The sequence below is a fragment of the Protomyctophum parallelum genome, assembly GCF_964188405.1.
Source record: "Protomyctophum parallelum genome assembly, chromosome: 2".
Taxonomy (NCBI): Eukaryota; Metazoa; Chordata; class Actinopteri; order Myctophiformes; family Myctophidae; genus Protomyctophum; species Protomyctophum parallelum.
In genome coordinates, this window is record NC_139699.1 from 36568037 (window position 1) to 36583670 (window position 15634).

At 39.7% G+C, this 15634-nt stretch overlaps 1 protein-coding gene across 1 annotated transcript in view; it reads right to left on the reverse strand.

Annotated features, from left to right (window-relative positions):
* Positions 1-11189: 11189 nt before the first annotated feature.
* The window catches only part of mettl15 (methyltransferase 15, mitochondrial 12S rRNA N4-cytidine), a 350818-nt gene continuing 346373 nt past the window's right edge, over positions 11190-15634 (reverse strand). Inside the window, exon 7 of the mRNA XM_083791360.1 lies at positions 11190-11235. The gene's annotated coding sequence lies outside the window, so the exon portion shown is untranslated. The remainder of the gene's footprint in view (positions 11236-15634) is intronic.

The following is a 15634-nucleotide window of genomic DNA, read 5'->3' on the forward strand; positions in this document are numbered from 1 at the left end:
ACACACACACACACACACACACACACACACACACACACACACACACAGTGCACTGTGTCGATATTACATGTTAGTTACCTTAGTGATATCACCTGTTAGTAGTAACAGCTCATGCATCTTATCCTGTTTGTGTATGTATGGTATTACTTGGCTACGACCACAGCCAGGCAAGGAGGTCAGTGACTACTGCATTATCAAAGGCAAGACCACCAAGTTTCTGAACAGCTTCCACCCGGCTACCATCAGACTGTTGAACTATAGGCCTGAACACCACCTGGCAGGCCTGCCACACTGAAAGAATTGGCTTTGATGGACTGTTTTTCCTATGCTGGATTACCTCCTTTGGGTGGATTGTTCCCCTATGAGAACTACTTTCCCTTTGTGGATCTACCATGTGGATTGTTACCTTATGTGGACGTCATGCTGTTGTGCAGCTACCTTTTGCACCTTATGTCTACATACAGTACCTGCTGCTACTGTATGTGGACCTCCAATGCATTGCCACTCTTTTGCACCTCATGTCTTCATACGCTTATTATGCTATGTGTATATACAGTATGTAGATATCCTTGATAGCTGAATGGTTAGATGGCTAGATGGTTCAGAATCAGATTCACTTTATTGTCACTTAGTTGCACTGTCAGGTACATATATGTGAAAATATTACGCTTGGAAGCTCCAATATAATAAAAACATGACATAAGACATGGTAAAAACCTAAAATCACTGAACAATAAAAACACAGGGCATTCAGTCAAAATGTGCATAGTGCAGTGTACTCAAAGTGCATAGTGCAGCAGCACATCTCATCACATGACTGTACAAGCCGGGCTATGCAGCCAATCACACAAATCAAAGTGCATAGTGCAGTGAACTCAAAGTGCATAGTGCAGTGAACTCAAAGTGCATAGTGCAGTGTACTCAAAGTGCATAGTGCAGTGTACTCAAAGTGCATAGTGCAGTGAACTCAAAGTGCATAGTGCAGTGAACTCAAAGTGCATAGTGCAGTGTACTCAAAGTGCATAGTGCAGTGAACTCAAAGTGCATAGTGCAGTGAACTCAAAGTGCATAGTGCAGAGTACGGAAGGTTATTGCACATTCATAGTCACTTCGCATTTAGCATCCTGACAGCCTGTGGGAAACCAGCCCAGGCAAAGGTCCCAGGTTCGATTCCAGCCCTCAGCAATGTGTAAAGTGTAAAACTGAAGACACTTAACTCCAAACTGCTCCATGCGAGCTTTGCACTAAAATGCAGTACAGATTCATATGTGCAAAATTACCCTAAGGGGTCAAATTATTATTATTTATATGAATTAAAATGTTCTCCTTGCTCTCCATCTCTGTGACACCACTCGCCTTATACTTTCTTTCCTAAACAACAAAGTGATGGAGTTTGCTCAAAAATGTATTTCACCCACTGATTTACACCTGTAAACCTGTGATGTGACAATAAAATGTATTCTGATTACTTAAAATATGGTGTCCCTATTTTCATTTCATTATAGACACAACAGTTTCGAAAAGTTGCAAACATAGAAGATCTGCAAGTTCACAGCATGTCATGTTGTGTTTTGTGCTTTTCTGTAAAAGGTAAGGCGCAGTAGGGCTATGCTTTCAGCCTATACCTTTTCGGTCCGAATGTGGTGTAATTTTATATTACCATATGAAATATTAATATTTTAAAAACATACAAAATCAAAAGGAAATAGATTCCTTATTTCTGACTTTACCCATGCCCCTCAGCGACACACGTTTACAGACATAGGAGGAGATGGGACTTGAAAATGAAATTCAAAGGATGGGAGAAGGAGGAGCATATAAGGAGGGGGAGGGAGGGGAGGAAGATGGAGGGATACAGCAGAAGGCAAGGAGGAGGGTAAGAAAGATCTTGTGGGAAGACACAGGAAGCAGGAGACTTCCTTGCTGTACTACTGTAGTGTGTGTGTGTGTGTGTGTGTGTGTGTGTGTGTGTGTGTGTGTGTGTGTGTGTGTGTGTGTGTGTGTGTGTGTGTGTGTGTGACGTCGCAGCAGCACATCTCATCACATGACTGTACAAGCCAGTCACAAAACTATCATCCATGAAGACAGAGGGGGACACTGGACGGATGGGAAAGATGAAGACAGAGGGGGACACTGGACGAATGGGAAATATGAAGAAGCTACAATGACGTGACTATGATGAGGCCCATTTACAGGAGATTTTATTTTGGACTGACACACTGATGCTGTATGCATGCCATTACTGTCATTCAGTATTTAAACGTTTTTTTTGTTTTGTTGTTAATATCCCTACTTATCACAGTGTCACACAATAAATCATGCAAAAATAGCAGATCTATACGCAAACAACACGATGAGCTTGTAGATCTGCTATATTCGCTACTTTGGAAATGTTAAGCAAAGTGTTCATGCACGAAATGTTTTTAAGATGTGGTCGGCAGCTAAATAAGCCTACATATAATTTTGGAGGTCCTTGACATGAAAAAGTTTGAGAACCACTGCTTCATAGAACCTGGTTTTGAAAAGTTCAGAGGGACAGACAGTATAGGCTGACAGGAAATGGGGAGAGATGGGGGAGTGGCACGCAGCAAAGGCTGTCGGGAACGGGTGTCGAACCCACATCACACCAGCCAAGGTGCCTGAACCGCTGAGCCACGGCCCAGGTCTGAAAAGTTCTTTCTGGAATAAAAAATGGTTCCACTCCAAATAACCAATTTTCTTTGTGTGGGAGCAGTATGTGTGCAGGTTTAATTGTGGGTTGCTGCGTATTATTTGTGTATGTCCTTCCCTATTCCTCTGTGGCTTTTGTCCGTGCTTCTAAAGCTGAAATGTGTTGCTATGGAGACTGAGATGCGTGTGTAAAAAGGAATATGGAGAAATGTGGTTGTCAGGAGATGCTGAAGGATCACAGGGTTGAGAATGAGAGAGCGTGAGCTGCTGAACAGGCAGAGAGACAGGCTGGCAGGAAGGAAGGAATACAGGGAGACAGGCAGGGAGAGTTCTCTGCCTGTCTTTGGTGAAGTCCACTAAACTTTGAGTGATTTTCTTTCTCCCTTAGCCTGACTATCAGACTGAAGCAAGAGGAGCAGTCCACACAGAGAGTGGGCATGGTCTATGCCATGGGCTTGATCCAGGCTGTTTCTCTTACACACACACACACACACACACACACACACACACAGCATGCTCATGTGATGACAGGGGTTAAGCAACTGGCGACTGATAATATAGCTGTCTCATGTACTCCATCACATGATAATCACATTACACTGGCACTCCATTGCTTCCACTCTCTGTGTAATCTTGTTAAAATCCCAGTGATAGGTATCACAGTGACAAAGTGACAAATGGCACTGACTCTCTCGCGCGCACGCACGCACGCGCGCGCACACGCACACACACACACACACACACACACACACACACACACACACACACACACACACACACACACACACACACACACACACACACACACACACACACACACACACACACACACACACACACACACACACACACACACACACACACACACACACACAATATTACCAGAAAAAGAGCTAGCCCTGAGTCAAAATAACTTTGGTCTAGAACTGCTGGTTCTGTTCTTTATTTTCTATGATTTATATCTGCATCTTCCACTTCAGGGCAAGAAGACGTATTTTTGGTTCCAAATCCAGTTCCGAACCCAATTAATTTCGTTCAAGATTAGGCTCATAAGTTGATGAGCCTTATAGTTCATCCTTCTTTTATGTTGGCAGGAGGTACAGTAATACTAATCAACAGGGCTAGGTTAAGCTATTCCCCCCCCTGGTGGTTACATTGAAAACTACATGTGATTCAGGCGATACATCAGGTTTTCACATTTTTGGATTCAAAGGACTTGGGTCTATTTGCTTCCATTTTTGCACTCTCAGAGTTAGACCAGGAACCTTGAGTGTCCCTGGGCATAGTCTAAAAAAATATTCCATCCATTCAGGGATATTTACATATCTCCATAATTATTTTGCGGGTGCTTAATGCAAGCTGCTCATGTTGACTTAAACAATGACCATAATCAACCACAAAATGCAAAAAGATTATGCGATTATTATGCTACATTGAGTGTAATCCCTTGATCCTAAATTTACACATGGTATCACCAGTATCGCTAATTTAAGACTAAGAGTGTAAAAATTGATCCAAATAGGGCCATTTTGTACACTGTGGTGTCACATTTCTTGTGACAAACTAGGCTGCTACCTTAATTACAAATAAATGGTCTGGCCTGCAGCTACTGACCTGGCTCAGGCTGAACAGAGCCCGGCTTTCATTTGTCAGCTTTGAGGCTGCCTGACATATTATGCATTAGTCATTTATATGAATGTTCCCAGTTCCCCAAGCTCTCCCAGTGCCCTCCGGTACACAACTGAATCAAAAGACCTGGATTTAATTATCTGAAAGTATCTTGTAATTAAAGAGAGGGAGAAGAAAATCCTGACAGGAAATAATGTCTGGGGTGGGTTAAAGTACTTGTCCACCAGCGGTTTCACTGCATCCTCCCGGTGTGGGCTCCTCACTGGCAGGTGCAATAGCAGTGGCAAGTTTGGCAACACACAGTAATGTGTGGGGAGGATTACAGCAAAAAATGGGGTAGGATAATATATAATATATATATATATATATATATATATATATATATATATATATATATTTTGTCGATAAAATATAAAAATATAAAGAATATAGGCCTAACGTGAACCTCTGCCCCTTCAAATTATTGACAAATTACATTTTTTATTTAGTTAGTTAAAGTAAAATATCCCTTTATAGAATATAAAGACTATAAAGCTCGTCTGGGTTTTTTCTTAATTTATTTTACAAATAAAGACTACATGTCTTGATGGATGAGAACAATCAGTGTCATATGGACATTTGAGCGTATCAGCTATACGGTAGCTTTTGTTATCAACGTGTAAAGAAAAGATTCAATATTCGATCCCCCTCCGAATGAGATCTGTCTGCCCTAATGTGACAGAGTGATGAAACACCAGTGCGTTCCTAATAAGTGTGTCTCCATCTGACAGACCATGGATGCTTGTGACCCTGGGGACCAATTTGAGTGGTACACCCACACATGGTGCCTGTGCAGAATTTCCATCAACCCTCCCTCCAGTGCACTGGGGCAGTGGTGGAAGAAGTACTTTTACTTTTAAGTAAAAGTAGCAATACCACCACAATATAAAAAATAATGTTACATTGTTGTTATAAGTGAAGGTCCCCTATTAAATATTTTACTTTACCTTAAGACTTAAAAGATATTAAAAATGTACGAAAGTATTTGCAACACAATCCATTATGAAAAACGTTTTCGAAAATAGCCGATCTACAAGCTCACAACGTGTCACAATGCTTTGTGAGTTGCATATTGGCTATTTTCAAATATCTGAAGTATAAAACAAGGCTTAAGTCGTTAATGTATATTTGTAATAATAATCCAAATTGTTGTAAGATGTATAATATTTGCCTCTGAGATGTAGTGGAGTACCAGTAGCCTAATTACTCATGTACCTCAAAATTGTACTGAAGTACAGTATTTGAGTAAATGTACTTCGTTATTTTCTACCAGTGTGCCGGGTTAAGCCGGAGGTGGCGGGTTAAAGCCCAGTTGTCTTGGCAACCAGTGATGCCATCTGTCAAGGTCCTGTGCAGTGAACCACAGCGTGTAGCTTCGATATGCTTTTTAACCCAGTCTGATTTCCACCCACACCTCCATTGTGACTTTTATTTAAAGGTATAGGGTAAGTGATGCTGTTTTGTTTCTGATAGTACTATCTCTAGAGTGTTTGTTAACAGGGGTCTCCATGTCTCTCCAGCTCTTAAAAAATGGTCACGTTGGAATACCAATTTTATCAAGTTAGGAGACAGAACTTAATCAAGTCCAATTTAAAGTGATGACCTAAAGAGCTTTAACCTTAAAACAAACCCATATCACTTGCCCTATTAACAACAGTGTACTTGATAAAAGTATCCGAGTTCTGGTTTAAAACATTTAACTTGTGTATTGAAAGGTATACAAATTACAACGTATGTTGTCTTTTCAATATCAATGCATCACTGTATTAAAATATAGACATATCTCCGCAAAAATCTAAAGATTTTCCATATTTGACTCAAGTAAATGTACTTCTACTTCCAATCTGATGATTTCCACCCCCACCTCTATTGTGTTTTTAATTTAAGGAGGGGGATGGGTTGAGGTCAGAGGTAACATGGCTGCTCCATTTGCCTAAATCCTAACATATATTCTGTAGCTATGAGAGGGTTGCTTGGTTGGTTATATTCTGTAGCTATAAGGGTTGCTTGGTTGGTTATATTCTGTAGCTATAAGGGTTGCTTGGTTGGTTATATTCTGTAGCTATGAGAGGGTTGCTTGGTTGGTTGGTTATATTCTGTAGCTATGAGAGGGTTGCTTGGTTGGTTATATTCTGTAGCTATGAGAGGGTTGCTTGGTTGCCAAAAATAACGGATCTACTGTACAAGTTAACAATGTGTCATTAAGCTTATCAGTAAAGGCTTAAAGGGTTAGTTCAGATTTTTGCAATTAAAAGCTGTAGGAAATATACTTGCCATTACTAAATACTAATACCTGAGTCCCGTGGTGGGAGTTCTGGTCTGCTTTTGTTGAATATAGTTCCGGACATTTGGTGGTAGTAACTGGGGGCCAACTTTGACCCCTCTGCTACAAGAAACTATGGTTTTGTGCTGCTGCATGGTGTAGTGATACCGGACACAAAAAATAGTTCCACGTGACAGAGGGTTCTAAATTGAACGAATTCTATGTTGCCAAAAAGACAAAGGACAACAATACAATTTACGCTGGTTTTCTGGATTCATATATTCTTAATGCATGGCCCCCAGACCCCACAAAATGACTGGAACTACTTAATATTCACCAAAACAAGACCAGAACTCCCACCACGGGATTTAGGGAATAAATTAATCTCTTTACAACCATTATATTAATACCAGTAAGACGCCTGAGGGCGAGGTTGCGTGCACTGGCCATATATGGAGTGTGTCTTGAGTGTACAGGGTTTGATGAGGTCAAACCCTGCACAAATAACTTTGGGGCAGGCCCATCTAGAGTTTAAATGGACAGGTATCAGTCAAAAGGGAGACATCGAAGAGGAAGGATGGATGGGGAAGGATCAACATATATGGACATATCCATATGACAGATCAGGGATCTCCATATATGGGCTTAATTGCGACAGCACGTCGCTTTTACTATGATCCCTGATTTACTATCATCCCTGATGATAGTGATGTCACGAGACCTGGGCACAATATATGGGGGCTTTCCCCATGTATGGGGATTTTGAGTGACAAAAACGATGTCATAGTGATGTCACGAGACCTGGGCACAATATATGGGGGCTTTCCCCATGTATGGGGATTTTGAGTGACAAAAACGATGTCATAGTGATGTCACGAGACCTGGGCACAATATATGGGGTCTTTCCTCATGTATGGGGATTTTGAGTGACAAAAATGTATGGGGGGGAAAACGCAAGATTTCATAGTTAACTTTGGTCGCAATTAACCATTAATTAAAGCTGTTAGTTCCTACAGCTTTAAGTAAAAAATCTGAACTTTAAAGTAAATATAAAGCTTTAAACATCATTGGTGTGATTATTTGATACAGAAATGACTATTATAACTATAAATGGCAATTTACACAACACATTTCATTCAAAGCAAATAAATAAAGAACGGTTATAAACTCCTGGTTGTCTGTCTTGCCTTTAGGATACAGGTTACATTCCAGATGTTCAGAAACTATTCATTAACTCAGTGTGCATACTCATGAGTCACTGTAAAAAAGGTTTAACAGGCCTTTAAAACATCCGTAGTGTGTGTACCTACTTTACATACAAATGCCCATTGATTCTCCCAGACACAGGATGTGAATCATGCCCAGCTCGTCAGAATCCTTGTTACTTGCGCAAGCAGAGCGCGCAAGTAATGTGATCGGCCTGGTCCATTTGTCGTGACAGCCGTTCCGCCATTTCAGGACCCCCCCAGAAAAACATCAAATCTGTGCCCGTATTGCTGGACCAATGATGACGAAATGACCATATCTCTTACGTCATCATTTAGAGCTGGTCATACACGTATTTCTTACGTCATCATTTAGAGCTAGTCATACACGTATGTGTATGACTAGCTCTAAATGATGACGTAAGAAATATGGTCATTTCGTCATCATTGGTCCAGCAATACGGGCACAGATTTGATGTTTTTCTGGGGGGGTCCTGAAATGGCGGAACGGTTTTTTTGCTGTCACGGTTTTTGGACCAGGCCGATCACAGAATACCGCTAATCAACTTACAACTACACACTTTATACAGTATAGAGTATAGAGTATATAGATATACGTATATAGTATATGCCTATATACGTATATAGATATTGTATAACTGCTCTCAGTAATGACGTATGTAATACAACATTATGATTCTGGAATGTATAAAAGTCACAACGTGTCAAAAATGTTACCATAATTATTAATATTAGTGTGGTTTGCAAAATTAAATATATATCTAAGTATATAATTATATATGCAAAAACTAAGTTATAATATCGCAAGAAGCTCAGTCATTTAACACTCTCCGAGAAAGACGCAGACAGACTTGGCCATATCAACAATCCAGATCATTTGACACGTCCACGGGGGAAGGCTAGAAAGGGTGAAAGACTCTCAGGTGTACCAGTTAGCTGGGGTGACTCACAGCCAAAGACTCTCAGCTATCCTATGCACAGTGAAAGAAGGAAGATATTGAAACCAGGACTCTCCGAGGAAGACGCAGACAGACTCGGGCATATCAACACTCCAGATCATTTGACAATTTCACACGGAAGCCTGTTGTAAACACAGATCTAGATCAATAGGACACCTCCACACCGAAACTGACATATCAACAATCCAGATCATTTGACACGTCCACGGGGGAAGGCTAGAAAGGGTGAAAGACTCTCAGGTGTACCAGTTAGCTGGGGTGACTCTCAGCCAAAGACTCTCAGCTATCCTATGCACAGTGAAAGAAGGAAGATATTGAAACCAGGACTCTCCGAGGAAGACGCAGACAGACTCGGGCATATCAACACTCCAGATCATTTGACAATTTCACACGGAAGCCTGTTGTAAACACAGATCTAGATCAATAGGACACCTCCACACCGAAACATACAGAAAAACAATGGAACTATCTACAGATATACCTTCAAATAAAAGGATGAAGAAGGACCCCGTAATTAAAATCTCAGCATTAAGTTCATTATCATTTGGAAGTCGTGAAAGATGGAAAATCTGTGGAAAGGTAGTTACTAAAAGTGAACAACGTAAATTTACTAACGGAATATACTTCTTCTTTCGGATTACAGACAGTACAGCAACAATTAAGGTAACAGGATTTACTCAAGAATGTGACAAATATTTTAATTTGATTGAAGTAAACCAATGTTATTTCATCACTGACGGACAATTTAAAGAAATAAATGCAAAATATTCTACGGACGCGAAAAATTTGAAATTATACTGAAATCAAGGACAGAAATTATTGTATTTGATAGAGATGTGGAAATTTTGAAACCTAAGTTTAATTTCACCAGGATACCTGACATACAGTTGTTAGAAGACAAATGTGTCATAGACGTATTGGGGATTTGCATTAATTTCTCAGAAGTAAAGACTATTTCTACAAATAATGGACCACGTAGAAAAAGGGAATTACAGTTACTGGATTCATCAAATACAAAAATTATATATACAGCTTGGGAAGAAGACACAACCATGGATACCGGTTCTCTTTACCCTATTTTAATTTTACAGGGAACCATCATAACTAGCTATAATGACAAAAAGAATCTGACTAGTAATACAGGTACTATATTATATAGGGAGCTTGATATACCAGAAGTTCAAGAATTAAGATTATGGTTTGAAAAAGAAGGAAAAAAAGTAATATTAAATGAGGAACCAACAGAAAAGTTTTCTTTTAATATGAACAACGTAAATGACTTAGAGACGGAAATATTATATAGTTATTTGGGGAGGATTATTGAGTTTAAATTGGAAGATTCGCCAACGATTTTATGTCGAACTTGTGATGAATCGGTCATTCGACTCGTGGATGAAGGTTACTTTTGTAATTCGTGTAATACAACATCTGACAATTGTAAATCAGGATTAAAGATCATATTTAAAACGCAATATATAGCAGTGTGTGATCAATACCTTTTGATAAGTTGTCAACATGATATTATTTCTGAAATGTTGGGTGAGTCAGAAGATTATTTGATTGAATTAAATGGTAGTAATAAAAATAAGTTTAATGAACATTTAGATGCATTAAAATCAGAAATCGTTATGTTTAAAATCTGCCTGAAAATAGTAACAAATAACATAAAAAAGAATGTAACTATCACAGCGACAGATTTCAATGAAGACCATAATACTGAGATAGAAAGAAGTATAAAGACCTACATGTCAAAATTAGGCTTTAAACAATTAAATACAAATCCAACTACAGATTACGGAAATATTTTAGATCATGTATATTTTAACAAATGTGAAAGTATTATTATAGAAATTGAAGTTAGAGACACATATTACTCTGACCATGATTTAGTATTAATATCACTATAGTCTAACATGAAATAGATTTAAAATTAAAATTACATTTTTAATTCAGTTTATATACTTTTTTTTATAGGCGTTTACATACATAAATTAGATAGGTAGTAAATAGTTACACCTAATAATTACACATTTCAAATGTTCCTTCACAGAGATATTGAGATTCCACCGTTTACAGAAAAAGTATACTGTATAACATATTTTAATTCAGTTTATATACCTTTTTTTTTCAACACATATAAATGATTTATTTGTCTCTGAAAAACAAAAAATGGATCCAGAATATATCTACAACAATAAAACAGTATTTCTTATATAGATAGAAACTAGAATCATACTTAATACTAAATGATTACATGTATAGTAGGTAGCAAATAATTACATCTAAACATTAATCATTTCAAACGTTCCTTCACAGAGATACTGAAATTTGGCAGTTTACAGCGGGCGAAAACATTACATGCGCGCTCTGCTTGCGCACTAGTTGGCCATTTATGGCCTACTAGTGTGCAACAAGCAAGTATGCACTCGACAGAGTGCAGTTCTAGTTACTTCTATTTTTCTCGCACAGGAAAAATAGTGGTTCTTTCCTAGATTCCACGAAGAACCATCACGTACTGTACTGTACAACCACTATTTAAATAATTTAAATCCATAATTCAATTAATTATAATAATTGGAGGAAATAGAAATGGTTCCTTTCACCACTTGAATGCAAGCATCCCAATATTGGGCATGTCTTGATTGGTAGACATTCGCCAAAAAGAACACATCTGTGCCGCCCTCACGTAGAAGAGTGTATTGTCAGTAAGTATAAACACATTCCTTCAATAAAGATCCCCATACTGTACATGTAAATGTTTTACTTTCTTTATATGATGATTTCCTTTTTTTTAATAGAAGTGTATATTTGTACGTCTTTAAATGTTCTGATGAATTGAAAAAGGTGGACCCTGTTGTAAACAATTACCGGTAAGTATAAATGCTTAATCATGGTTCGTCCACAAAGTGACATATTTTGTATTGACTTGTGCTTTCGTTTGAAATGTACCCATTCTGCATACTGTGAAATACAAATTTCAATTAATCAATCAATAAACATATTGCATGTAAAATTAAATTACTCAAGTAACTCTCACATGTTACACAATAAAAGAACAATGCAATATTGGACCACTTCACTCCAGGTTTACAAACAATCAACAATCATCAAATCGAACGACACTCTCATCACTGATAAGTTGAATGTGGCCAATTACTTAAACATCTTTTTGAAATTTGATGTATGATGATAATGTATATATGATGATGTAAGAGTTCCCCTACTACTCACTTCACACAAGTTTGATTTTTTTGAGGGGAGCTAGCCCCTCCTATGTCCAGCTTGGGTCTGTGTAAACACAAACATTGCAGACAAAAGTGTATAAACACAAACATTGAAGACGCCACTTTTGTGGAAGGCTGGGCAACGTTGACATTTATGAATGAATCGTGACGTATAGGACATGACACGTGACGTAGATGTACGACAAGAACAGCACGGGGTACTACGATAGGAGCCAACAAATCATATCAACGCTGGAGGGGTACTACCCGGAAGACTTTGTCGTTCTTCCGGGTGCTTCAAAACGCCACTGAGCAACTTCCATTGAAGTGAATAGCTGTCGCTCCTCAATCCGTTCTCCAGATATTTTATAACTATATGGTGTAAACGCAAACATTGAACACAAAAGTAATGACGCAAATTATGATTGGCCGGAATGAGATGATATGACGTATGATGATAAGAGCGCCCCTCACTTCACACAGGTGTGATTTTTACAAACATAGCCACAACTTTGGTTAACAAACTGCCCTCCCACTCTGGGCGTTTTGGTGTAGACTAGAGCACATCAAAGCGTTCTACTAAAACCTAGGTGTAGGTTATCCTAGGTTAACCATAGCTACAAGTATCACCCACTCTCCATCAAACAGGGACAGGTCCCTCAAGATTTCAAACTTTCTAAAGTAACCCTGCACAAGAAAGGCAGAAAATTAGACCCCGGTAACTACCACTCTATTTCTATTCTTGGCGCCATCTCGAAAGTGATTGAAATAAGTCAGGTCAAAAAGTATCTTGCAAAAAAAAGGGAAAAGAATCGACCACATCAAACATGAGGTGGATGCTGTGTGGATGGAAAGAATAATGCAAACATAACTAAATAGGACATGGAGGCAAGCAGGGAGTGGAGGCACGGACAGCAGGTCTGCCTCCTCTGGATCTCTCAGTGGGAATGGCAGGGACATTGCTTTTATAGCTCTCTGGAGGCACCGGGCCCAGGTGCTCTCCAATGAGCAATCAAGATGGAATTCCCCACCCAGGCTCACCTATAGAGGGTATTCGCGTGACATCATCGTACCTGGAAGTTGTGCGGGAACACCCACTGAGTGGCAAAAAACTACTTTCTGGCCTTGACAGCTCATTCATCCAAACAGAAAAGTCCTACAGTATCTGATTGCATTAAACAATGTTAAACTCACCAACATTGCAGCTGTACGAAAAGCTTGAATTATCCTCTATCTATCTGCAGATTTGTTTCATAAATATCCACCTTAGAAACGTTATGAGCTACTTTCTGTCAAGAAATGCCCTGCATTTGATTATGTTTGTGTCAAAGTTTGGAAGTGCTTGTTTTCAATAACACAACATTTTGCTGCCTCCTGCATTATGTGACATTTAGAAACAGGTGGTACGCAGGACAGTTGAGTGATTTCCAACGAGCGCTTCCAAACTCCAACACTCCATGCTGCTCAATGTTTTGCCACAGTCTAGATGAGGGGGGCGTGTCCTGATGGGAAAATCATGCATGTGCATACTCTCTATTAATTAGGCAGGTGCTCCCTAACCACTACACATAATGTGTGTCTATATGTGTGGGCCATCACCTTAATGTCGTGGTCCCACTATAGGAACCACGGCTCCCCACTTAACATGAAATTAATGAACTACAAGTTAATCAAACAATCTATTTGAGTGACCACATCAAACACGAGGTGGATGCTGACAAATACTGTGGCATGGTCATGCTGGACCTCCAAAAGGCTTTCGACACCGTAAACTACCACTCCATACTGATTAATAATCTTAAAGCAATTGGTTTTGATAGCACAGGTGGTGGAGGTGAATGGAACAATATGTGAGCTGTGGCGTTCCACAAGGAAGCATACTAGGACCTTTACTATCATTACTATATAAACGACATGATCGACATCAGCTTGTGACTGCAACTTGTTCCTGTTCACGGACAAGTAAGACGCGCAAACGCGGGAAGCGAACGCAGCTCGTGTGTGTGTGTGTGTGTGTGTGTGTGTGTGTGTGTGTGTGTGTGTGTGTGCTACAGCTGCGCCCTGTGTGTGTGTGTGTGTGCTACAGCTGCGCCCTCTGGTGGTGAGCGGGTGGTGTAACAGCGGGACAGACACACACACACACACACATACACAGACATTCAGCCCTTGCTGTCATAGTAAGTGGCTCACTGCGTTCGCAATGACTCTGCACTGCTGGTCTCAGACAGAAACAAATTGCAGGTTGAAAAGGCCCTCAGCTCTGAACTCGGTAGAATCTGCACCTGGCTCGCTGATAACAAACTATCACTACACCTGGGAAAAACGGAATCCATTCTCTTCAAAAAGTAATCTCAGCCAGGCAGACGGCTCCTCAGTTAAAGTGGGTGACAATACTATGAGTCTATGACACAGAAAGATGATATTACCTAACTAGGTTCCATCCTGGAGGCAAATATTTGACATGGGACATGGCCAAAGCATTTCCGGGGGTCCCCAGCCAAAAAACATAGAGAACCCCTGGTCTAGAGGGGTGGGCGAGGAGCTTGGAGCAAGCGCTGGAGAAATATTGGTTCACCGATCAGAACCACGATAGTCTAATGTCACAATTAAACTACTACAAAACACCACTGTGACCAATTGGCATACACACTTGTTACATAACACAAATAGCCTATATATTTTACAAACAGGCATTTCTGCAGCAATACAACAACTCAGTGTGGTGAATCAACTTGAAATAATCCAGGTAAACTATTTACTGTACACAAACTTTACAGCAGGTAATCCAATCAGAGATGGACATGCACATTTAAGATTGCAAGACCTTTTTACATCAAACTTCACAAAAACATATATAGGAATTCAAAAATAATGAACTGCAAGTCTTGGTGAAAGAATACATACCAACGATGCTACAACTGGTAGAAGATTTCAGCAGATGCTTGAAGATGAGTTCTAGTCTGCATGCGTCATGGAATGTTCTTCTTCTTGTGCTAGACTAGATGCCTATGCCCATGGAGCCGTCCCTGATTGCTTGTGTGTTCATTTGCCGCTGCTGCATACATCCGCTTTCTTTCTTCTGCACCGGGTGTCCATAAGGACATGTTCCACATTTTGGTCTTTTTTGCAAGTGTTGCATAGTCCATCTGGGACTTCTGGGTGTTTCCCCATTTTTGCCAAACCCAGGCCAGTCCACAATGCCCCATCCTATGTCTGGTCATAAACTGTCTGCCTTCTCTCTACCCCAGGTAGCACTCCCCTTTCTTGACACTATTCTGGATTTAGAATTAATGCCTTCCCTTATTTTCCCTTTCCCACTGCTCCTGCCATCCTGCTGTTATTTCTTTTTAATGATAGATCTGTCATGGAATGTTTGCAATCAAATTTAGTACACTTCCTGAAAGAGGTCACATGACGTGTGTCACATGACAAAACTTAAGCCTACTTCATGTATTTCTTAAAGAGACACTACCTGCCATAGGAAACAATGAATTCACATCTTTTCAAAATAAAACGCACATGGGACATACTGTCCCACTGAGCCCTTTTTTAGTCTAATAGACATCTAAATGGCCGTCTAAAAATCGTCTAAAAATGAACGTTCTTTTTAGATAAGACGTTGAA